The sequence below is a fragment of the Triturus cristatus genome, chromosome 4_1 (assembly GCF_964204655.1).
Source record: "Triturus cristatus chromosome 4_1, aTriCri1.1, whole genome shotgun sequence".
Lineage (NCBI taxonomy): Eukaryota > Metazoa > Chordata > Amphibia > Caudata > Salamandridae > Triturus > Triturus cristatus.
This window is the reverse complement of record NC_140585.1, coordinates 126,211,639-126,235,993: the sequence shown is the minus strand read 5'-3', so window position 1 is coordinate 126,235,993 and position 24,355 is coordinate 126,211,639. Positions and strand designations below refer to the sequence as shown.

General features: G+C 44.0%; 1 long non-coding RNA gene and 1 other non-coding gene across 2 annotated transcripts in view; one reads left to right on the top strand and one right to left on the bottom strand.

Annotated features, from left to right (window-relative positions):
• The window catches only part of LOC146847579 (uncharacterized), a 55,297-nt gene extending 41,200 nt beyond the window's left edge, over nucleotides 1-14,097 (top strand). The window contains exon 3 of the long non-coding RNA XR_014980713.1: nucleotides 13,970-14,097. This is a non-coding gene — a long non-coding RNA (uncharacterized LOC146847579). The remainder of the gene's footprint in view (nucleotides 1-13,969) is intronic.
• On the bottom strand, nucleotides 3,809-3,891 carry TRNAL-CAG (transfer RNA leucine (anticodon CAG)). Its single transcript has one exon. It is a non-coding gene; the product is annotated as a tRNA-Leu (tRNA).
• Nucleotides 14,098-24,355: the final 10,258 nt, after the last annotated feature.

Here is a 24,355-nt window from a genome sequence, read left to right as displayed (position 1 = left end):
TTTTAAAAGCAGTAAATGTTCCTCAATATGAAGAACTGAAGTTAGGTTCAACAAGGAAACCATGGGGCATATTAACAAGGAACAGGGAAAATTAACGCTAAGGGCGCTTAGCGTTAATGTTTTTAACGCCCGCTATCGCTGGATAATATCGCCTGGTTATCGCGTTATTAACAACGCTAACCGCCTAGGCGATAAAAAATCCAGCGATAGCGGCATTTTGGGAGGTTATCTCTGGTAATGCAGCGATAAAACTACAAGGATAGGGATATCCTTGTTGATAGCCCATGTAATCCACCTTCCATTGGATTACATGGCTAAGTCTGAAAATTATCAGACGTAAAAAAGCAGCGTTAACCGTGGATAGCGCTGCTTTTTTTGTCTCTAACTGGGTTAGCGTGAAGCTTGATAATAGGAGAAATGTCGCTTAGCGACATTTCTACTATTATTTTGCTCTGAAACGCCCACTTTGCATCTCATTAGAGATGCAAGGGGAAGCGTAGTGAAAAAGGGAGCTTCCATAAGATTTTGCATGTTAGCACCCTGTTGTTGATAGGGCGATATTTTTATCTCCGCTTCTCTGGCTTTTAAAGCCAAAAAAGCGGAGATTAAGCCCATGTTAATATGCCTCCTAATTTCTTTAAATCTTGTCGCTTAGGCCTTAGTGTTGTCAGTTGAGGGTTGGTACCAGTCCCAGCATGCTTGTTTCCGGTCCAGGAAGGACCGGGCCTGGCAGTTCGGGCTGGATTGTCCCTATGGAGAGCAGGGTCAAGAGTGATTTGCATATGGCTGGGTCCAAAATGGGGTGACGTGGCGAGCAAAATAAGGATGGATTTTGGGGACGAGTGTTTGAAATGTTTCAATACTCCGTCCATAATTTTATTTTGTGATCTTGCTGTAATCTAGGCACATGGCCGTGAGCCAGTGAAGCGCAGGATTTTGCCAGTCGTTGACTATATTACTCAATGATAATTAGGCACTAATTTTTGGTTATGAGAACTTGAAAAGTACAGTCATCGGGAACATTGGTTTGGCTCCTGCATATTTTGAAAGAAATTGCCACAGCGCACCTGGGAAGTTGACAGTTTAGTGTACTGAATCCCGTCTCACAAAAGGAATATTTCACACTCCACTATTCCTGCTATCTCCCTTTGTCTCCTGCGTGTAGAAATAGCACAGTTTGTTTTTCAATGTATGTTTTACATGGTGATTTCTATGACTTCACACACTGCGTAAGGCTTTCACACGGCACAGCAGTTTCTTCCTCTGACTATTGTCTCAAGATCCTTCAGTTTTAAGCCTCAAGCTGGTTCTAGTATCAAGAAGCAGGTCGCATCGTCCACTCTGAGCCTGCATTCTACCCTGGTGGGAAGCTCTTCACGTTGGCCCACACTACTCCTTGACCCCACTGCTGTTATAGGATTCCCCTGCTCGGACGGGTATGCCCAGACATGGGTCCCTTGCTCACTGTGCCACTGGATTCAAGCTAGCATGGCTGATGAAGGGTGACACACCCAAAAACCGGTCCCAGGATGCATTTTTACAGTCCAGGGAGGACCTGGCTTGGCAATTCGGTCTGGACTGTTCCCATGAGGCACCAGACTTTCAGGGGGGCCCCTGATAATACCATCTCTGTTCTGCAGAGTCTTGCCCTGATGGCATTAAATGATTCTTGAACAGATTGTTTTAAATGTAACTTACTTTTGCTTTTTTTCAATATTGGTGATATGTGTGTCTTACAGACATTTTGTAGAGGAATGTTGTGTTTAATGCAACATCTATAAAATAGTTTCTTATGGATCAAATCAGGACCTCACACATGAGAAATGGGAGGGTGTCACAGAGATTATTTGCAGTAATATTAGCGATCAGCTGCTATGTTACAGTATTGAAAACACACATCACTATCCCTGGATATTACATGGAAACACATTTAGAATTTGGACTATTGTGTCTGCGACACTTTCTGTGACCCTTGACAGTCGCTAGTGTGTGACATGCAGATAATTCACCAGTCTTTTTCTCTTGAATTTCACAGGCTACGGAGTGATAGCTTGTGTACTTCTCATGTATATTGTCAGTCGAGTCTATGGAATTGCAGGTTTGGGTTTGTCTGTCATAGTTTCGCGTTATTGTCCATTCATGTCAATTCTATTTCAGGCCCTTCATAGCTGTTCTTTGCTCTTCAGCTACAGGCAGTTCCTGAGACAATAAGACCGCTCTTTGGCATTGTTCTGATTGCTGCCGCAGTTAAATAATCTGCTTTTGACAGTATTGTTACAAATGGCGTAGATGATATGTTATGAGCTTTTTCCACTTTCTCATTAGAACTTTGAGCAAGACGATTTAGAGGCATTTCATTAAATGTTGGAGGTTTCAAATCAAAATATACCAGATTTTTGGGCAGTGGGGCAAAGTGGTAGGTGGTGGGCCAGGCCGCTGGGGGGGGGGGGGGCTCCATGTGCTTTGCAGGGGGGCCCCCTCAAGTTTCATTACCCCCCTGGCAATTGGTAGAAACAATGGAAAATAGAGCTGAGCGGCAATAAACTGGTGATGTACAGATGCCATGAGCACTGGAGCGGATACAGGCGGAAGGGCCTCTGTGTCACAGGTCGCGCGCCGCCGCTCAGGGCGTGGCGCGCACACCGGGGCCGGAATGTCTAAGGATGGGTGACAGGAGCATGGCTCAGACACCTTAGAAGCCCTGTTTTCATTAATTACGGAGAGTAGTGTTCTATGGACAGGGCAAGAATGTATTACGTTTTGACAGGGCAGTCCGGGTGCTGCCAAGCATCTGTAACAGGGAAAATGAATATTATTCGCAAAGGGCTCACAAGCGACGTCCTCGCTCTGTATATAAATCCGTAGTGTAACTCGGCACTCCAGGCCTGCACTACAATCAATGTTTCAATGAGGTGTTCCGCAGTTCTAACTACTGTCTGCCGATGCCTCCTGCAGGAGCCTCCTTTTGTATTCCTCCCCTGAAACTCGGAGGAGTGGCAAGGGCGTAGCTTTCATTGGTGCAGCAGGTGCGGTGGCACCGGGGCACAGAGGCTCTGGTTACTGCTGTATTTTATCATTCAAGCAGCAGCAAAGGGTTCCCTTTCCTGCTTTGCGGTGAGTAGGGCCCATGACACAGTGGCTACGCTGAGTATACCCACAGAATTACCCTCAGCTGTTCGAGGACAGGGCGGTTTACTATTCTAGCTCCAATGTTTGAGGTAAAATCTTTTTTTGACCTTCGCCATATTTTCAGTAAATAGAATAAATAGGCCTGCCTGTGCGTACATATGACGTGTTCGCTTGCACGCCCGTGGGCCTTTGGCAGACTGGGGCTCGGATAAATGAAGCACCCCGCCCTTTGCTGCCTCCCATAGTACTCTGTATTATAAGTGTTCGAGCTGGTATTTTAGGCAAGCACTCCAGGCCCTGCCTTGTTGGACGATTCTAGGATTATCTCCCGGCTGAGGGCTTTATTAACCGTTAACATCTCTCTACCCAGGAGTGAGGGACATGCCACAGATGGTGTGAATCCTTGCCCGCCAAATGATAGCTTGACAGAGTACATGGGTGCGCAGTCCTTTTCCTGAATTTTTGGGTCCCCTCGATCTCCTTTGAACCAAATCAACTCTGCTCCAGCAGTGAATAGTCCCGCAGTGAGGTCGAGGAAACAAACTAACGCGAAACAAGGATATGACACATTCCCAATAGATCTCGGATAGGCAGATTGTCTTTGCCAATGCTTGTGTAATAACAGTAATATTGTCATTGTCTGGGGTAAAAAACAGTGAATACGAGTCGCAGAAAATGTTGTCAGAAATGGGATTCGAACCCACGCCTCCAGAGGAGACTGCGACCTGAACGCAGCGCCTTAGACCGCTCGGCCATCCTGACATACTCCATAGCTACTCCTACGCACTCTCCAACCTATGAAAAGGCAGCTTCCCACAGAGTCTCTTCTAGATTTATGACTTCTGTCTTTACAGTTACAAAACTTCCTGGGGGGGGAGGGGGGGGGGGGGTCAGAGATGTTTCTAAAGATGACTCAGGACCCTGGATGCAAAGACCTTTTACACTATTAACCCCCCCCCCCCCTTTGTTACCCCCGTCGTGTGTGTCAGCCCAGGCCGCACCGAGACAGCTTCCCGGGCGCACACACACAGGCAGTTTTAGAGATTATCACAGTCGCAGGCGAGTACTTCAAAGGTCTTTAAAAGACCATTTACATGTTAACGAGGCTTTGCTTCCACGACAAGGGTAATCTATGTCTACTGTTCTGCTGCGTGGATATTTCTTTTTCTATGCAGCAGAGAAAATAAGTTTGTTTATTCCTATTCACCTTTCCTGACCCCTGCAGCTGCTTATCACATCAGGCTGAGACACAAAGTTTGACTTATTGGGGTAGGTAAGAGAATGTGTTACAATTTGTTTTTCTTTTTAAAATCTGCACAGGCCCAGCAGGACACATACTTCGTGTGCGCTTCATTTAATCAGTTTTCATCATTATCATGGCCGATGCAGGACAACAATAAGACAATACAGAATGCCCCGATAACTCTGGTGATTAATGATCCGCTGGAGAGCAACCATTTGTCTTTTGGTAGTTTTTAAATGCAGATTAACTGTATATTATGTGGAAGCTCAGTGGGTTACTGCTTTTGTCACAGAGATCCTTGTGTTACTTGCAGTTCAGAAGTTACAATCCTAACACAGGACAGTGACCAATGAACTGTCATCAAAGAGCTGCATACAAACATGACATTTATAGTTAGAACTTTCCTTTTTTTTGTTTTGTGATATAGTTAGAACTTTCTCAGTCTTTCCTTATTCTAATGTTGCTAAAATGAGTATGTTTGTGCAGATATACATTTTTATCAGTAAAGCCAACCCCCATGGAATACTCGTTAAATCCTGAGTTTGTGCTTCTCCAGACCAAACCCTCTTAAAATATACTGGCCACCAGTATGGATGACATGTAATTCCTACACATAGTACCCCTCATTGGCTTATGTGACATTCCCTGTAGACTGATTTACATACTTGTATGATTCATTGTCTCTGTATAATGTGTATGTGGTGTAAAGTACTAATCCACACTACCCTGATATGAGTAGCGCTATACAACAAATGAAATGCATAAGAGAGAGGGCTACGTAAAGATGAGGGGCACTGTTGGAGGGTGGCAGTAAGGGAATATGAGGAGGAGGTAGTGGGAGGGGCTATGGAGTGATGTGGGGCACTGTTGGAGGGTGGCAGTGTGAGGGGCACTAGTGGAGGGTGGTAGTGAGGGAATCCGAGGAGGAGGTAAATAGGGAGAGCCATGGAGGGATGAGGGGCACTGTTGAAAGGTGGCAGTGAGGGAATCCGAGGAAGAGGTCATTGGGTGAAGGGGGAGCTAGGGAGAGATGAGAGGCACTGATGGAGGGTGGTAGTGAGGGAGTCTGAGGAGGAGGTCATGAGGAGGATGGGCTACAGAGAGATGAGGGGCACTAGTGGAGAGTGGTAGTGAGGGAATCCGAGGAAGAGGTCATTGGGTGAAGGGGGAGCTAGGGAGAGATGAGAGGCACTGGTGGAGGGTGGTAGTGAGGGAGTCTGAGGAGGAGGTCATGAGGAGGATGGGCTACAGAGAGATGAGGGGCACTAGTGGAGAGTGGTAGTGAGGGAATCCGAGGAGGAGGTTAATAAAGGGGGCCATGGAGGGATGAGGGGCACTGTTGAAAGGTGGCAGTGAGGGAATCCGATGAAGAGGTCATTGGGTGGAGGGGGAGCTAGGGAGAGATGAGGGGCACTGGTGGAGGGTGGTAGTGACGGAGTCTGAGGAGGAGGTCATGAGGAGGATGGGCTACAGAGAGATGAGGGGCACTAGTGGAGAGTGGTAGTGTGGGAATCCGAGGAGGAGGTTAATAAAGGGGGCCATGGAGGGATGAGGGGCACTGTTGGAAGGTGGTAGTGAAGGTATTTACGGAGAAAGAGGTTATTGGTGCGGCGCCAAAAAAGACTTTCGCATCAGTGCTAAAGCCGGCCCGGTCATGGCCTTTCTGTTTTTGTTTATTTAATTAGCAGTCGGGTCATAAGGGCTACTGTGGAACATACTTTAAAGTGCGTGCTCATTATGTTTACTGCCATATTCAATGTTTTAAGTTTGAAGGTGATTTTACTAATGTTTTTACTGGGAAAGATGAAAGTGGAGCCCGATAGTGTCTGATATGGGGCTGGGGTCCTAGGTCAGCTGTGAAATAAGGTGCACTGGAGAGGAGTAGTGGATAATCAAGCCTATAATGGAGTGCATGGCAGAGTCTGGGGTCAGGTGGAGGTAGTAATGAAGAGGGATTCTCCCTGAAGGCTCGCACAGAGGGAGCCTGTAAGGGAGTGCGCTGCAGAGTCAGGGGTCAGGTGCAGGTAGTTCTGAAGAGGGATTCTCCCTGAAGACTCGCACAGAGGGAGCCTGTAAGGGAGTCCGCTGCAGAGTCCGGGGTCAGGTGGAGGTAGTAATGAAGAGGGATTCTCCCTGAAGGCTCGCACAGAGGGAGCCTGTAAGGGAGTGCGTTGCAGAGTCCGGGGTCAGGTGGAGGTAGTAATGAAGAGGGATTCTCCCTGAAGGCTCGCACAGAGGGAGCCTGTAAGGGAGTGCGCTGCAGAGTCAGGGGTCAGGTAGTAATGAAGAGGGATTCTCCCTGAAGGCTCGCACAGAGGGAGCCTGTAAGGAAGTGCGCTGCAGAGTCAGGGGTCAGGTGCAGGTAGTAATGAAGAAGGATTCTCCCTGAAGACTCGCACAGAGGGAGCCTGTAAGGGAGTGCGCTGCAGAGTCAGGGGTCAGGTGGAGGTAGTAATGAAGAGGGATTCTCCCTGAATACTCGCACAGAGGTAGCCTGTAAGGGAGTCCGCTGCAGAGTCCGGGGTCAGGTGGAGGTAGTAATGAAGAGGGATTCTCCCTGGAGGCTTGCACAGAGGGAGCCTGTAAGGGAGTGCGTTGCAGAGTCCGGGGCCAGGTGCAGGTAGTAATGAAGAGGGATTCTCCCTGGAGGCTCGCACAGAGGGAGCCTGTAAGGGAGTGCGCTGCAGAGTCAGGGGTCAGGTGGAGGTAGTAATGAAGAGGGATTCTCCCTGAAGACTCGCACACAGGGAGCCTGTAAGGGAGTCCGCTGCAGAGTCCGGGGTCAGGTGGAGGTAGTAATGAAGAGGGATTCTCCCTGAAGGCTCGCACAGAGGGAGCCTGTAAGGGAGTGCGTTGCAGAGTCCGGGGTCAGGTGCAGGTAGTAATGAAGAGGGAGTCTCCCTGAAGGCTCGCACAGAGGGAGCCCGAGAAGTGTTACTTGCCTGATACTCCCTCCTCAGAAACCTCGTCTTCCCGTCAAAGGAACATTACATGGAAAAACACTTTTTGAGAGTGAAAATATTTAGAAAAAGATCTGGAAAATAGTACGTTTTTCTGGGCCTTGTAAGACTAAGAAGAGATAAAGGAGGGCCTTGAAGCAGGCCTGCCTAGACATATAAGAGACAAATCGAGCCCGCAGTGGCCCACCCGAATGCACCCTTGGCCCACCCAAATAAAATTTCCTGCAGCCGGGCCTGGGTGCAGCTCAGTGCGGACTCAGTGGGTGCAGCTCAGCTCAGAGTGGGGTTCAGGGCTGTACAGTTGTGGGGTGCGGTGGGTGCGGTTAATCCTCACAGCTCCTGCACACACTGGCTGCCTCCATTTTCGGGGTCTCGTGTTTTTCAAACTGAACTGACTAAAAAGTAGAAGGCGAAGAATCTGGTTTCAAAGTTTCACGTTGTTGCCGTTTTCAATCCAATATGGTGAAAAGAGCTCTAAAGAGTTCTATAACTCGTGACTCTTCGAAGTCTTGGTGACTCGTTCAAGCACAAACGGGGAGCCAAGTCATAAGAAAACAGTAAACAAAATGTATAAAAACAAGAAAAGGGGGCAAGGTAGAAATACCCTGGCCCCCTAGACCTGCTTACAAGGACCCACAGGCCCAAAAAAAGCACTTAAAAAACCCCCCAAAAATCATCCGTAATCCGGCAGAGAAAAAAAACAAAAAAACAAGCACTTCGTTGTACTTAGGCCCCCGGGTGGGCCAGGTCCCAGGGGCAATATTTATAATGTATGCAGGGGCCACGCAGGCCCCTGCAGCCCTGGGGACCGAAACCTCCCCGGGGCTTTTGAAATAATATGCGGAGGGCACACTCCCCCCCCCCCCAGCCCCGGGGACCCCCACCTCCCCGGGGCTTGTTTGAAAGAATGCATGCGGGGCTCCTGCCCCCCCCATGCTGCCCCAGGGACTGCCACCTCCCTGGGGCAATCTTAATTATGTTCAGTGGCCTGGGAGGGGGGGCCACCCAGCCCCTCTCCACTTTAATTAAAATATATATATTTTTTTAAATGGAAGGCCGGCCCCGGGGGATGGGGTCCCCAGGGCTATAATTGGCCTGAGGAGGAGGGCCACACGGCCCCCCCTTAAAGACAATGTTTTAACAGAAGACTGGCCAAGCCCCGGGGAATGGGGTCCCCGAGACCATAATTGGCCTCTGGAGGGGGGCCTTGCGGCCACTCTCCAGAAATTTTCAGCCCCCCACCCATAACATAAAAAAAATAGAAAAAATAAACTGGCAACTTGCCGGAGGCCCAGCCCCCTCTCTGCATGACTCTGTAAACGCGCCTCCTGGCGCACACTGCTTTGGGGGATTAAGTCCCTGTTGCTAGTGGGGGTCCCTGGGGGCCAACTAGTCCACCAAAAACCTCCAGTAAGCCCCACACAGTGGATTGCCGAGAGGTGGTCCGAGGCCACGCCCCTTTTTACACCACTTCGCAGATGCGCCTCTTGGGGTACTGCTGGTGGGGCAATGAGGTCCTTTTGTTTCCTGAGGAACTCAGGAAACAAGTGGACGTCATCCCCCGAGCAGCAGTGCGCCAGGCGGTGCGTTTGCAGAGTGGTGTAAAAAGGGGGCATGGCTTCAGACCACTCTCAGCAATCCAGCTGTGTGGGGCTTACTGGAGGTACCTGATGGGCTAGTTGGCCCCTAGGGACCCTCAGGAGACAAGGGGATTTCATCCCCCAACCAAGAGCGCAACAGGAGGCCTGTTTGCAGAGTGGTGGACAAAGAGGGCGTGGCCTGTGTCCACCGATCAGCAATCCCACTATCTGGGGCATACTGGAGGTATCAGGTAGGCTTGTTGTCCCCTAAGGACTCCCAGCAGCAAAGTGGACTTTAATCCACTTCCAAGAGCGTGCCAGGGAGTGCGTTTGCAGAGTGGTGGGGAAAGGGGGCATGGCCTGCTATGAGAACTTAGCAGTGGTGCTGTGTGGGACTTACTGGAGGTAATAGGAGGGGTAGTTGGCCTACAAGGTTGTCCTTGGGGGCCAACTACTTCTTCTGTTACTGCCACTAAGTCCCACACAGTGGATTTGCTAAGAGGTCTACGGAGGCCACGCCCCCTCTCTCCACCACTCTGCAAACGCGCCTCCTGGCACAGTACTGGTTAAGGATGAAGTCCACGATACTCCTGAGTGACTTTGGGGCTAAGAATCCCCCCTGGTACCTCCTGTAAGTCCTGCTCAGCGGAATTCCTGAGCCCAGCCCCATTTCTCCACCAATGCGACTACCAGTTAAAGAAGCATTTGTAATGTAATGGGTCTCAAATTTGCAAGAGTTAGAGCTATTGGCGTTGTAAATCAAAAAGTTTTTTACTAATGTTTTTTGGAGTGGAGTGGGTGTACTTTGTGTGTAGTGGAATTATGTGGTATGTTGTGCAGTAAACTTATGTGGATTGAAAGTATGTGGTATTTAGTGTATAGGAATTATGTGGAGTGGGATTATGTGGTATGAGAGTAATTATGTGGTATGGTAGTCTGTGTTGAGGAGTGGTAACCTCAGGTTTCATCTTCCTCATTTCCATAGAAGCTAAATTGTGAAGTCAATGAGACAAAAAAAGAAGGAATCACTGAGGAGCACTTCTGGACCTAGTCAGAAGTATGAGCAGGGGCACTGGAATTGTGCGACTGTTTGGCTGCACCGACTTTCGCACAATTATACATTTTCCGCATTAGCCACATAATCCATCATCTGCTGCCTAATCTGTAGATTTGAACAAAAAAAGCCTAGTTTCTATCTCCAAAGGCTCAAACGTTACCAAAAATGCAGCAAAAAGTGTGACAGCCTGGTGGAAGGTCCTTTGCAAACCTAGAATGGTCATCTGTCAGTTATTGCTAAATGTGGGTGTTGTTGCTTCTTTCTGCACCTTTCTTTCTTTTTCTGCACTTCTCGTGCTTGTTTCTGCACATCTCTTCTACTTTCTGCACCCCTTTTGCTTCTTTCTGCCCCTCACTTGCTTTTTGTGCACCCCTGTTCCCTTTTTTGCATCTCTTTGCCTGTTTCTGCAACTCTCTTGCTGTTTTCTGCACCTCTGTTGCTTCTTTCTGCACTTCTCTTGAATCTTTCTGCACCCATGTTGCTTCATTCTGCACATCCTATGCTTCTTTCTGCACCTGTCTTGTTTCTTTATGCACTCCTGTTGTCTCTTTCTGCACTCGTCTTCCCTCTTTCTGCACCTCTGTTGCCTCTTTCTACATCTCACTTGCCTCTTTCTGCACTTTTCTTGCTTCTTTTTACCCATCTGTTGCTTCTTTCAGCAATTCTCTTGCCTCTTTCTGCACTTCTCTTGCCTGTTTCTGCACCTCTCTTGCCTCTTTCTACACCTCTCTTGCCTCTTTCTGTACCTCACGTACTTCTTTCTGTGCACCACTCTTGCCTCTTTCTGTACCTCTGTTGCTTCTTTCTGCACTTCTCTTGCCTCTTTCTGCACCCTTTGTGCTTCCTTCAGTACCTCCGTTGCTTCTTTCTGCACTTCTCTTCCTTCTTTCTGAACCCCTCATGCCTCTTTCTGCACCCTTCTTCCCTTTACCTGCACGTCTCATGGTTCTTTCTGCACTGCTCTTGCATCTTTCTGCTCTCCTCTTGCCTCCTACTGTACCCCTGTTGTTTCTTACTGCACTGCTCTTGCTTCTTTCTGCAACTCTCTTGCAAATTTGTGCACCCCTCCTGCCTCTTTCTGCACCCCTCTTGCCTCCTTCTGCACCTCTGTTGGTTCTTTCTGCACTGCTCTTTTTTTTCTGCACCTCTTTTGCCTGTTTCTACAACTTTCTTGCCTCTTTCTGCACTTCTCTTGCCTCCTTCTGCACCTCTGTTGCTTCTTTTTTGCACTTCTCTTCCTCTTTCTGTACCCCTCTAGCCTCTTTTTGCAGCTTTGTTGCTTCTATCTGCATTTCTCTTGCCTCTTCGTGCACCTCTCCTACCTCTTTCTGCACGCCTTTTGCACCTCTGTTGGTTCATTCTGCACTGCTCTTGCTTCTTTCTGCACCCCCTTGCCTCTTTTTATACCCCTCTTTTCTTTTTCTGCACCTTTCTTGCCTCTTTATGCACTTCTCTTGCTTCTCTCTACACCTCTGTTGCTTCTTTCAGCAATTCTCTTGCCTCTTTCTGTACTTCTCTTCCTTCTTTCTGCACCCCTCATGCCTCTTTCTGTAACTCTCATGCCTCTTTGTGAACCTCTCTTGCCTCTTTCTGCACTTCACTTGCTTCTTTCTGCCCCTCTCTTGCCTCTTTTGGCACCTCTCTTGCTTCGTTCTGCACTTCTCTTGCCTTTTTCTGCACCTCTGAGTTAGAGGTAGTTTTAATGCCTCTGCCCTATTATGTACTAGGGCCTTAAAGGGGAGGGCATGCCAATCACAGGGGTACCCCAACCCATAGTGTACCCTAGTGTATGTAGGAGATTTCACTTTATTCTAAGTGTCTTTCAGCATAGCACTGGCTCTGGGCTTGGTTAGTCAGAGTCAATTACCACCAGTACCAGTCAGCAAAAAGTTGTGGGCACCGGATGACTTTGCAACAAGGCCAATTTCTGCACCTTTGTTGGTTCTTTCTGCATATCTCTTGCTTCTTTCTGCACCTTTCTTCCTTTTTCTGCACATGTCCTACCTCTGTAGGCATAGTTAGAAAGTAGCATTTAGGGGGGCGTGGCTTGATGCCCAAGGAACATGGCAGCACCCGAGTGAGACTCCTCGGAGCGACGCGGTGGTTTTGCACTATCTCACCACCTCAATGTTATTAGAAGAGTGCTGAGAGCGTCGGAAGATATTTGCAGTATGTTGTAATCCCCAGCGCTTCTGGTTTCAGCTCTTCATACCTGCTCCTCTACAAAGTTGGTTCCAGTCCCCTTGCAGTAAAGTTACGGCAGCCATTTTGCGTTCTTCTGCTCCGCATTTTCCTCACAGCGTGAGATGTTACCTTGGCCCGTAATGCTGTGAACTGCTAATTTTCAGTGCTGATTATGAACTCATTGGACTAGGATTCCTGGTAACTCTGATTTTTTATTTATTTTGGAACTCTGCCTTCCCCTGAGAGTGTCGACATTAATGGTGTGGAAACACTACGTTCGCCATTTTATGCTTATGCGTTCATTCACGGCGTTGTGCTTCCATTAGGAAAACTATAAAACAACCCGCATTTCTGTCTTTTAGCACTTTTGTTACCAGTGATACATAGTCTCTCTCTTCAGTATGGGACAGTTTCTGTTCGCCTGCTATTTTTGTAGACGATATTAACCTGCTCCCAGATGAAGACGTTTTTGATCCCAGTGTAATAAATCGACTACCGCCGTTTTATTTCAGCTCCTCCCGTATTTTCCTCACAGAATGCACTATGTTTTTGCCACATAGCGCTGACAACTGTTATCCTCATCTGCCTACAATGCTCTCACTGGACGGAAACCCTTAGTAATTCTTATCCCATATTTGAATTTTTCACTTTTCAGTCCGGTCGTAGTGCTTACACTAACAAGCACTTGGTATATCATGGGGAGACATAGGAGATCGGAGCCCCTCTCTTCGCATTCCAAGCAATCCTTCACTAAAAATTCAAGGATTTTCACTGAATTCTCCAAGATGAAAGACTCCGCATCTTCCCTAACAAAAAGTCCTAACCCAACAATTAATGTTTCTTCAGCGGCAGGAAAGACTAGTGTAAAACGTGTTAAAAAAGATCCTCCGTCTCCACCAAAATCTTTCTCCCCTGTTTCATTGGAGATATGGCTGGAAGAAATACGAGCCCTTCGTCCCTTTATTGAAGAAACCAACACTAAGTTACAATTCCTCACTGACAACTGGTCCCTAATGGATGAGAGAATCTCAGCAGTTGAGCGTAACATGTCTTCTCTTGGGATCACGGACACTAAAGTCAATGCACTCCAATCTCAAGTATCCATCCTCCAGAAACAGGTTGAAGACCTCGAAATTCGCAACAGGAGGAATAACCTACGTATTTATGACCTTCCAGATGGGGTTGAGGGTCAAGATACCCTCGCATTTTTCAGATCCTTTCTCCCTAAGCTGCTCCATCTGCCGGAGGACCCCATTCTAAATATTCAACACGCTCATAGACTTGGACGATTACCATCCACTGCTTCTTCATCATAGAGACCAAGAGGTGTCATATTGTATTTCCTTGAATCCACTGACTTATTGCCAAAGCATCTCGACGCATAACATGTTCTGGCTCGACCTTGTTCTTTTCACAGGATTATGCTAAAGCTACAGCTAACAGACATAAGGCATTTCTAAATATGAGCCCTTTTCCACGCTTTCTGGGAGCTCATTATGGATTCTTTCATTCCTGCCTATTTAAGGTCACCTACAAAAATAGAACGACTACCTACGAGGATCCAGTAAGACTACAGAGCTTCATCAATTCATGCAAGTTGGAGAACATGGATTTTACGGAAGCCTTATCTTCAAATAATTCTTAATTTTATTAGAGTTTTAGGACCTTCTTGGTCCTTGGTTGTTTATGTTTTCTCCTATTGTTTGAAGTTCTCTGTTATAATGTGTTGTTGCCTAGGTGAATTGATTAAATGTGTATTTTGTTATGATAACTTTTATTTTTTATTTCATTGATTCTGTTTTATCCTTGTTTTTAGATCTGTGGATGTCTGTCGCTCACAGTTGTTTTGTCTTTTAATGGCGTGATTCCTCCCCGCCCTTCGTTCCGTCGACTTTGGCCATGCCATTTGTTCCATGTGGTTTCACCCCTCCTCCCCATCCTTGGTCGATATTTGTAGGTATGTTATCTTCCTCCATTTCTTCTTTCTGTTTCTTTCCTTTTCGTCTTTGATCTCTTCTTTTACTTCCTTCTTGGATGTCCCTTTTGTTTTCTCATCCTAGCCTGCAACCTTTTATTTAATCACACCATATTTCACAGTACTCATTTCTTTTCTTGTATTCTTTCTCATTCCCTTTCCTTATGTAGTATTATATCATCTATCTCTCTTTTCATACTTTTATTCTTTTCTTCTCTCTTTCTTCAACAATTTTTCTCCATTGTTTTTGATTTTCAATATCTTCAAACTTAGTATACAGTTATCTGCAGTCATTCATGGGTACTTTGTTTTAAGGTTACTGTTTTTATCTGGTCCTATTTTGCTCGTTTTCTCAATCACTTTTAGATGACTTTAAATGTTGTTACTTAGAATGTCCGAGGTTTACATTCTCCGATTAAAAGGCAATGTGTATTATCTCATTTGTCTAAATTGAAGGCTGACATAGCCATGATTCAAGAAACACACCTCACTGAATCTGAATCCCTGAAGCTAAAAAAAGACTGGGTTGGAGAGGTTTTCTTTTCTCCTGGTGATGGTAAAAGTAATGGCGTTATTACACTATGTCACAAATCGTGAAAAGCTAAACTTGTCTCTCAGGAAACTGACGATATTGGTCGCTGGTTGCTTACAAACCTGTTGATTGGGGAAACCTCTCTTTCTTTATTTAATGTATATGCTCCGACTACATGTGATTTCCTTTTTTGGTCCCATCTAGCAGAAAAATGAATGCAGCTCCCTCATGATAATTTGCTTTTAGCTGGTGACTGTAACCAAATTGTAGATCCCTTCATTGACCGCAACTCCCTATCCTCGTTCATACCCTCCAAACTTCACAAAGAATTTTTACATTCTTTTCAGCACAGACATTCAGTTGATGCCTGGAGATTATGCAATCCCTCCTTGAGGGAATACACTTTTTCCTCTCCAGTACACCATACACAATCACGTATTGATTATATTTTCATGTCTCATGCCCTTTCTCAATCTCTAATTTCTTCAGATATTGGTTCCATCCTAACATCTGACCATGCCCCAGTCTCTGTTGCCTTAGACATTCTCCATAAGTCTTCTGACCCTAGACGTTGGCGCTTTAATAACTCCCTTCTACTTGATCCTATCTTTACTTCTTTTTTTAAGGAATATTTCTCTTTTAACGACTCGGACACTCTTCATTTTTCTGTTGTATGGGATGCCTTTAAGGCAGCTGCACGTGACTTTATTATTTCACATGTCCCCAAAAAATGTCATAGGGCTAGAAAATACGCCACGGATCTTTTAGCTAGAATAAAATCTCTAGAACATGCCTATTACACATCTAAATCAAAAGATTGCTTAGAAACTCTAATAGCGGCCAAACTCAAATGTAATAAAGAATCTACTCTGTATTTGCTTAAATCTAGTGCCAAGTTCTATAGTGGTAACAATAAATCAGGCAAATTATTGGCAAATTACCTCAAAGTAAAAAAAAACAAATTCACTATTGAGTCAATTCTTGATGCTCAGCAGCAGCCCAAGTTTAAAGACTCAGAAATTTTGCAAGAATTCCACACATTTTACAACTCTCTTTATACGCCAGAGACCAATCCTACAGACAAATCTATCACAGAATACTTCTCTTCTATTACCAAACCTCCTGATCTTCTCTTAGATTTCCAATCATTGGAATAAGATGTCTCAACAAAAGAACTGCATAACGCCTTGTCTATCCTTAAGAAAGATAAGGCTCCAGGCCCTGATGGTTTCACTATTTAATTTTTTTCCCACTTTTCCCATCTTTTCCTCCCCAAATTACATAAACTTTTGACCTCTTTTTTACATTCTGGCACTACTTCAGGTTCCTTTTTAGAAGCTCTCATTTGCCTCATAAAAGACCCCCGTTTTTGCAAAGATTATGGACCCATTTCTTTGGTGAACATTGATTACAAACTTCTTTCAAAATCCCTGGCCCTGCGATTAGAATCCCTACTTCCGGATCTTCTAGGTAAAGAACAATTAGGATTTGTGAAAGGTCATTTTCTTACTGACAATACTCATCTATTCTTTGATATTCTTTCAAAATCCTCTCATTCTTCTGAATTTTTGGCTGTCATAGCATTAGATGCAGAAAAAGCCTTTGACAGAGTCTAATGGCCTTTCATATTTTCCTCACTGAAATGGTTTGGCTTTGGTCCTAAAATTATTTCTTTAATTTCTCTCCTATACTTAAATCCTAGAGCTGCTATATTTGTTAATGGTCTTACCTCTTCCTACTTTCATTTGGGTAGAGGTGTCCGTCAGGGTTGCCCTTTATCTCCCTTTCAGTTTAGTTTAGCCTTAGAACTTTTTTGTGCAGACTTCGTCAAAATCCTGATTCTCAGGGATTCAACCATGGTAATATACAAGTCAAATTGGCAGCATATGCTGATGATATCTTATTGTTCATGTCTAATCCCACAACTTCTTTACCTGCTTTTTTATCTGAAACTCAGTCCTATTCTTCCGTATCTGGTTATAAATTAAACAATGACAAATGCGAAATCCTACCCTTAACTAAGTTTACCTTTAAAGAAGACTTTAAAACTACCAATTTTACTTGGAATACTAATCATATAAAATACCTAGGAATTTATTTCTCCCCTTTGATTCACACATCAATCTCCATTAATTTGGACAAATGCTGTTAAAAAACGTCTTACCTTACTGACAGATGGCATCCCCCATACCTATCCTGGTGGGGGAGGCTTGATACCATAAAAATGATGTTATCCCCAATTGTTTTATTTACTATTTCTAATATTCCAGTTATCATACCCCAAAAATACTTTAAAAAGATTAACTCCTTGTTGACGTCTTTTCTGTGGAATAAGAAAAAAGCATGTATGTCTTTAACAAAGCTTAGTCGACCTAAAACGGAAGGTGGGGTTAACTTTCCCGATTTCCCTACTTACCATAAAGCTTTTAATCTTCATCAGTCATCTCATTCCTCATCTTCCCCTCTCTGGGTGACACTGGAACAGTCATTTATCGTTCCTTTTTCCTTTTTAGAATACCTTTCTTTGACCCGGAAACCTCAGACGTTATCTACTCCTATTCTTAAGCTCACACATAAATTATTAGATCCACTTTTATTGGAGAGCTCCTCTAAAACTTCTTTTCTTCAGTCCTCAATTTGGCATAATCACCACATATTGGGTAAAAACAAACCCATTTATTGGAAGTCATGGAGACAAAAAGGCCTCATTTGGGTTCATCAGCTATTTCATAATGATAAAACTATACCCTTTTCTCAAGCTAAACCTATATTTAATTTTACTACTTCATTTTCTAATAAGTATCTTTTGCTACAACAAGGTCTGGATTTAGTAGTTCAGAATTCCATCCCATCCTTAAGTCAAACGAATACTCCCTCTTCTAGCTCTCAAACTTTCTTAAGTTCAGGACCTAAAGCCTCAGCCATTTATAAATTTCTGCGTAAGTTAACACTTGTTAGAGACAAAACTAAGAAAGAATTGGATTGGGAACAAGACCTTCAGGTTGATTGGCCCGTTCAAGTATGGAACAATATTTGTCTTAAAATTAGGAAAACATCCAGAGCTGCTAATACTACGCAAACACTCTTTTTCATATACAATAAATCACTCCTTTCCTCTTCACTTCTGCATAAGGTTCATGCTGATCTCCCTGACACTTGTTGGTCATGCTCCTCCACAAATGTTGACTTAAAACATTTACTTTTTTTCTGCCCTTTCACGCAGGATTTCTGGAGATAGATCTGGAAACAAATCACCCAAATTTTTCATCATATAGTCCCCTTTTCATTTGTCAACATTTTTTTAGGCTTCTACTCTGAGGATTGGTTGAGCTGTCCTTTACCTCTGCAGATTTTGGATTTGCTTCTAGGAGTAGCATTTCAGCAGATTACCAAACACTGGAAGAATTTGTCTGACCCATCTTTCCAAGCTTGGTGGTATGCCATATGTTATAATCACAGGTTGGATACAGTTTATATGTTCCCAATTTCCTTATCTCTCAAATGTTCACTTCTATGGTCTCCAGTTACAAGTTTTATTGATTGTCATGCTAAGCTCTCCCATGTACGTAATATATCTCCGACCAAGAGATGTCGAAACCTCCTTGACATTCCACTTTATCTGTGCTTTTATTGCTGCCTTTATAAATATTTTCACTATATTTTTGTATTCTTAGTTATTGGACCTGACTTACATTATATATTTATCTTTTTTCTATATACTGTTATAAGGTTTCTCAGTTATGTATGTTTCAAATTTAAAAAAATAATGTAACTTGTATGTTTTCCCCTTCCCTTACTCCTTTTTCTTCAATAAACTTTACATTTTTCAAAACTAAAAAAGAAATTAGCATTTAAAAAACCTTTGAAATTCACTGAAAAAAACATAGGTTTCAGTGACGTTATAATTAGAAATTAGCATTTAAAATACCTTTGAGAATCACTGAAAAAAAAAAGGTTTCAGGGATGTTATAGTAAGAAATTAGCATATAAAAACCCTTTGAAATTCATTGAAAAAACCACAGGTTTCAGGGACATTATAGTTAGTTGGGCATTTCACTTGTACAAAACCAGAGAAATTCGGGCAATATATTTAGTTGCGCTAACTATAACTCACGCCCACTCAATGAATTGCTGATGACGTCACATATTACATCACTCATGACATGGTCAGTGACATCACTAATGACATCTCGAATGACATCACTGATGACATCATCCATGTGTTAATCTGATGCACCTACACACACCCTAATTTAACCTTTGATACACCCACTCTAAAATACAGACTACCATTTTCAAAACCATAGACACACCAAAACCAGTAATAAATACTGACTTACTGATTCCTAGGTCTACACACACATCCACTCATTCACCCATACAGTCACTCATACATGCAGTCACTCATCAATACAGCACTATCATATGCACTCATACACCTATACAGACACTTACACACCACCACTCACCTATAGAGTCACACAGGTAGACAGTCATGCAAAGAATCAATCACACTCCCATTTACTCACCTCTTTTGGGCAATTTTGGCCCCGTGGACCCCATCCTCCGGGGCATGGCCTCCTTTATGTTTTTGTAGACCCCGCTACATAAAACAGCATTGCCCCTGGGACCTGGCCCACCCAGAGGCTTTCAAAAACGAAGCACGGGAGTCCGCGCTTCATTTTTTTGTTTTTCCTGGCCGGATTCGTGCACGCAGTGCAAATTCAGCTGATTTTTAAAAAAAATGCTTTTTGTGGCCCTGGTGGTCCTTGTGGGACCCCCTGAGCAGGCGTAGGGGGTCAGGGCTTTCTACCCTGCCCCTTTTCTTGTTTTTTAAACTTTTTTTCACTGTTTTCTTCTGACTCGGTTAGGGAGTCACAAGATGGCTGCCATCACATCCTGGTTTGGAGTGTTGGCAGCCAATCAAAATGAAGCTCGTGCTCGGGAGGGTTCCTCGGTGCTCAGATATCGATATTTTTATTTTTTTAATTTCTTAGCAGCTACTGAATGGATTTATACCATTTACAAAAAAGAGTGCTTTCTGAACCAAGAGCTACCTTTTTGCCAAATTTGATGTAATTCCATTCAGCAGTTCGGGCTGTAGCCTGTTCCAAAATTCCTATGGAAATTAACATGGGGAAAACGTGTTTTGGCCCCCCCTCTTTTCTCGGCCCCTGCTTGACCAATCACCCCCAAACTGTCAAGAAAGGAGCTGACTGGAGCAGGCCATTTGTTTTGAAAATTTTGCGAAGATTCGTCAACCAGCGACAAAGATATTGGCAAATCAAAAACCGCTTTTCCTATGGATAATAGGTCCTAACTATAACTACCTTCTGGCAACCGCCAGTAGGTTATGTAGATATATATCTATCTATCTATATATATATATATATATATATATATATATGTATTGTAAACATGCACAGGGCATGTCAACTAATGTTAAATAAATCTGCCTGGCTGTATTTTAGATAATTTATATGTAATATTCTTTAAGGTGCATCTTGTATTCATTGTTGGATGTTAAATATCGGTGTAATATATAGGATTTTCCCCTCTCCTCTCCTTTCCTTACATTTTTGTTTATATCATTGATAGAATATTGGTCCATCACAGTACCTGACACAGTTAATTTCATTCCTACCTGTGTATGGTTCACTATTGGTTTGTTCTGGTTCATACTGGAGGTGGACTTGGGTCCCTTTGTTTCTGGCACCCTCATACTGACATAGAGGGCCAAGAATAGCCTCCCCCTAAATCTCCGTGGCTAATTATTCTATGCTAAGACTCTTAGGAGTGTATATGGAATTGGTTCTCTATGAATGGGTTTGTACAGTTTTTTGAACATCATCTGTTTATCTGCAATGCTACAATCAGATTTTTCTTTTTATAATCAAAATGAAAAAGTTAAAATGAATTTGGTTGTGTCCCCTTTAAAACAAATGTATGTTTTTAATTGGTGGTGGGGAAAGGGTAATGATTTCCCTTTAAACTGACACTCTATATATCACTCTATGACCCAGTAGAAGGCTCCGGCTGAAACGCGTAGGTCAGTTTTGGTTGTTATGCACCTCTGCACTTTGCTTTTTATGGTTCCATGACGTGTGGTTGCTTGCAGAATATCAAATAAAGCACCTCGTCGCTAAGGATTTTGTTGTGCCGTTGTTCTGTTCGCCCTTGGAAAGTGGCGTGCATTACAGGGCATTTCTTCACAGAGATTGGATGTAAAAAATATATATATATATATATATTCACTGAAAAAACCATAGGTTTCACACATGTTATAGTTAGCTGGACATTTTACTGATAAAAAACCAATGAAATTCCCCCGTTATTGTTACTGTAGGCAACTATAACTCACGCGACCGTAATCCTCTGCTGATGCTAATACTGTATTTAGACACTTATTTGCCCATGTCTTCCTCCATTAAATTTTAGCTATACATATATTACAAATATTTTTTTTTCATAAAGACACATATGTCATCAGCAGAGGATTACGGTCGCGTGAGTTATAGTTGCCTACAGTAACTATAACGGGGGAATTTCATTGGTTTTTTATCAGTAAAATGTCCAGCTAACTATAACATGTGTGAAACCTATGGTTTTTTCAGTGAATTTGCAAGGTTTTTTAAATGCTAATTCCTAACTATAACGTGTGTGAAACCTATGGTTTTTTCAGTGAATTTGTACGGTTTTTTAAATGCTAAGTTACTTTACGCCATTTGTGGCGTGCGCGCCCACTTAACGCAGTTCGTTCCGTGCGCGCACGGTGCGCTTCGCGCACCGTGCGCGCAGAGTGAGCACGCGGTGCGCAAAGCGCACCGCGTGCCCACGTTACGCTAGATGGGCCATGAACGCACGATGCGCTTCGCGCACCGTGCGCACATGGAGGACATATGATGAGCATCGTTGTGACAGGTAAAATATATGTTTTGTTTAGCTCTATTAAGCCATGCACAAAAGGTGCACTTCGGGCACCTTTTGCACACGGGGTGGGGAGAATGTGGATATATTTTTTTTATTTTGATTCTTTCTTACCGTACGCGTACGGTAAGCGTAATCGGCGAAATTTTCGCAAAAAATTAAAATTGCCTTTTTTCACTTGGGGGATCGTTGGGGACTCCCTCGACATGGCTAGGTGCTTGGGAGATGTGTAAACAGCCCCTTTATATGTTTTTGCACTTGGTTTTTCAACCCCCTGTCAGAGTGCGAGAGGGAAAATAGCGGCCGCCGCTTCCTGGTTTCGACCGATTCGAATGTTTACTAAGATCTAAGGGCCAATCAGAATCGCGCTCGCGCACGCCACCGTACGCGTACGGTAAGCGCACCGTAAGCGCACCGTAAGCTGGCTCAGATATATATATTGATTTAAAGGCTATTTTCTCAGAATCTACTGAACAGATTTACACCAAACCTACAAAAGGCACTTCCTTGACCTGAGGACTACCTCTCTGCCAAATTTCAAGTAATTCTGTTCAGCCGTTCGGGCTGTAGCTGTGTCTAAAGGTCCTATGGAAAAATGCATGGGAAAAACGCGTTTTGGGACCCCCCTTTTATCTCAGCCCCCGCTTGACGAATCCCCCCGAGACTTTCAGGGTAGGAGCGGAGCGTAGCGCCCCACCTATTTTGAAAAATTCGCGAGGATTCGTCAACCGGCGCCAAAGTTATTCAAAATAGAATGTTGCGGATTTCCTATGGAAACGTGGTCCTAACTATAACTACCTACTGGCGACCGCCAGTAGGTAATATATGTAAAAAGAAATATATATATATATTATATATATATATATATATATAACTCCTCCAAACTGCTCCAGAATGCTCACCACCTCCAGACCGGAGGGCGCGTCGACGAACGGGCCTCCAAAGCACGGCCCGAAAATATCAAAGATAAGAATCCTCTTGTCAAAGAAGGAAAGTCGACGCCTTGTCTGCTGCGCATAAATCTTTAATCAGCTCAAAACGTTATACGCGTTTCGCCTGCAAAGCAGGCTTGTTCACCAACGTTCGAGATAAAGTTTTCAGCCTTTTTTAAATTAAACAGTGCTCACGTGACAAATTAAAAACTACTGAGGCATAGAGAGTGTCGACAGACTCGTAGTTTCGAGACATATGCAATTCAAAACGTAAGCTCACGGTTTCAAATACAACCAATTGCTACAATATACATACAGTTTCATGCTCTGCAATTCACCCTCTATTAAAACGTAATTCACAATATTACAGAATTACAAGGGAAACCGTTATAGAAATATAAAAGACAATAAATTCAAATGAATTCAGAAAGGTTAACACCCCATTAGGTACATGTCGCAGTCCCAGTGGACTTTTAACTTTCTATAATTACGGTTATACGTGTGTAGCCCCAGTGGGCAAGCTCGAAACTGTAATGAACCTATGAGCAAATTGATTATATCACTCTCCGAATTACATTTGGTCTGTGTAAAGTGCTTGTGCTAGTTAAAATAAGTTCTGAGACTTAAAGTAAGGTAATTAAAATACAGGTAGGGAGGTGCGGCCAGGGTGGGATCATAAGTGTGTGTGAAAGTCTTCCTCAATATTAAGACCTTCAGGAATTTTAGAGTTAAGGCGAATGATGTAACTAGATTCTAATTGCCTCAATTTTTTCACTCGATCACCCCCTCTTGCACTCACTGGAACTGCATCTATTACGTAGTATTCAAGGCCCTTAATGTCCCTTTTGTGGTATGCATCAAAGTGCCTGGCCACGGGGTAGGTCTTATCCCCATTTTTAATGGCCCTAAGGTGCTGGAGAATACGTTTGTGTACAGGGAGGATTGTGCTGCCCACGTACCGCAACCCACACGGGCAACGCAGCACGTAGACAGCATACTCAGTTTTACAGGAATAATGCCCCTTGATTTTACTTTCATGGGATGATAGACCTCCCATGTAAGCCGAGGTATTTTTTCCATGGATACAGGCCTTGCATTTCGTGCACTTGACAAAACCTTCTTTTCTCTTAAGCCAAGTATTGGGCATCTGCCCCTTTGGTACTGGCAGCATGTTAGACACCAATGATTGTTTTAATGATTTGGCTTTCCTGAAGGTTATCAGAGGTTTGCGTCCTACTCGCTTTCCAAGCACTGGATCATTGGCAATGATATGCCAATGTCTATGTAGTATCTTACGTAGGCTGCCCTCCTGTGCATTATAGCTAGTAATTAATCTACACTGATCCTCATTAGTAGTAGATTGGGTGCCTGCACTTTGGTCCCTGTCAAAGAGTATAGCCTCTCTAGATGTTTTCTGTGTCTTCCGAATAGCTGTTTCCACCCAGGATTGAGGATATCCTCTGGCTGAGAAACGTCCCTTAAGGCAACCCAGTTCTACTTGAAAGTCTTGGACATTACTGCAATTCCTCATTGCCCGAAGGCACTCCCCATAGGGGATGCTTCTCACTAGATTGTTTGGATGGAAGCTTGTGGCATGTAGTAAGGTGTTTCCATCTGTCGCCTTACGATATAGTTTGGTCTCCATTTTGCCGTCAACAATGTAGACTGTCACATCTAAGAAATTAACATTGGACTCACTGATCTCATGCGTAAGTTTCAAATTTAGATCGTTCTCTTGTAAACCATTGACAAAATCCCTTGCACTCCCAGCAGATCCTTTCCATACTACAAAGAGATCGTCAATGTAACGACACCAAAACATCACATTCTCCTGCC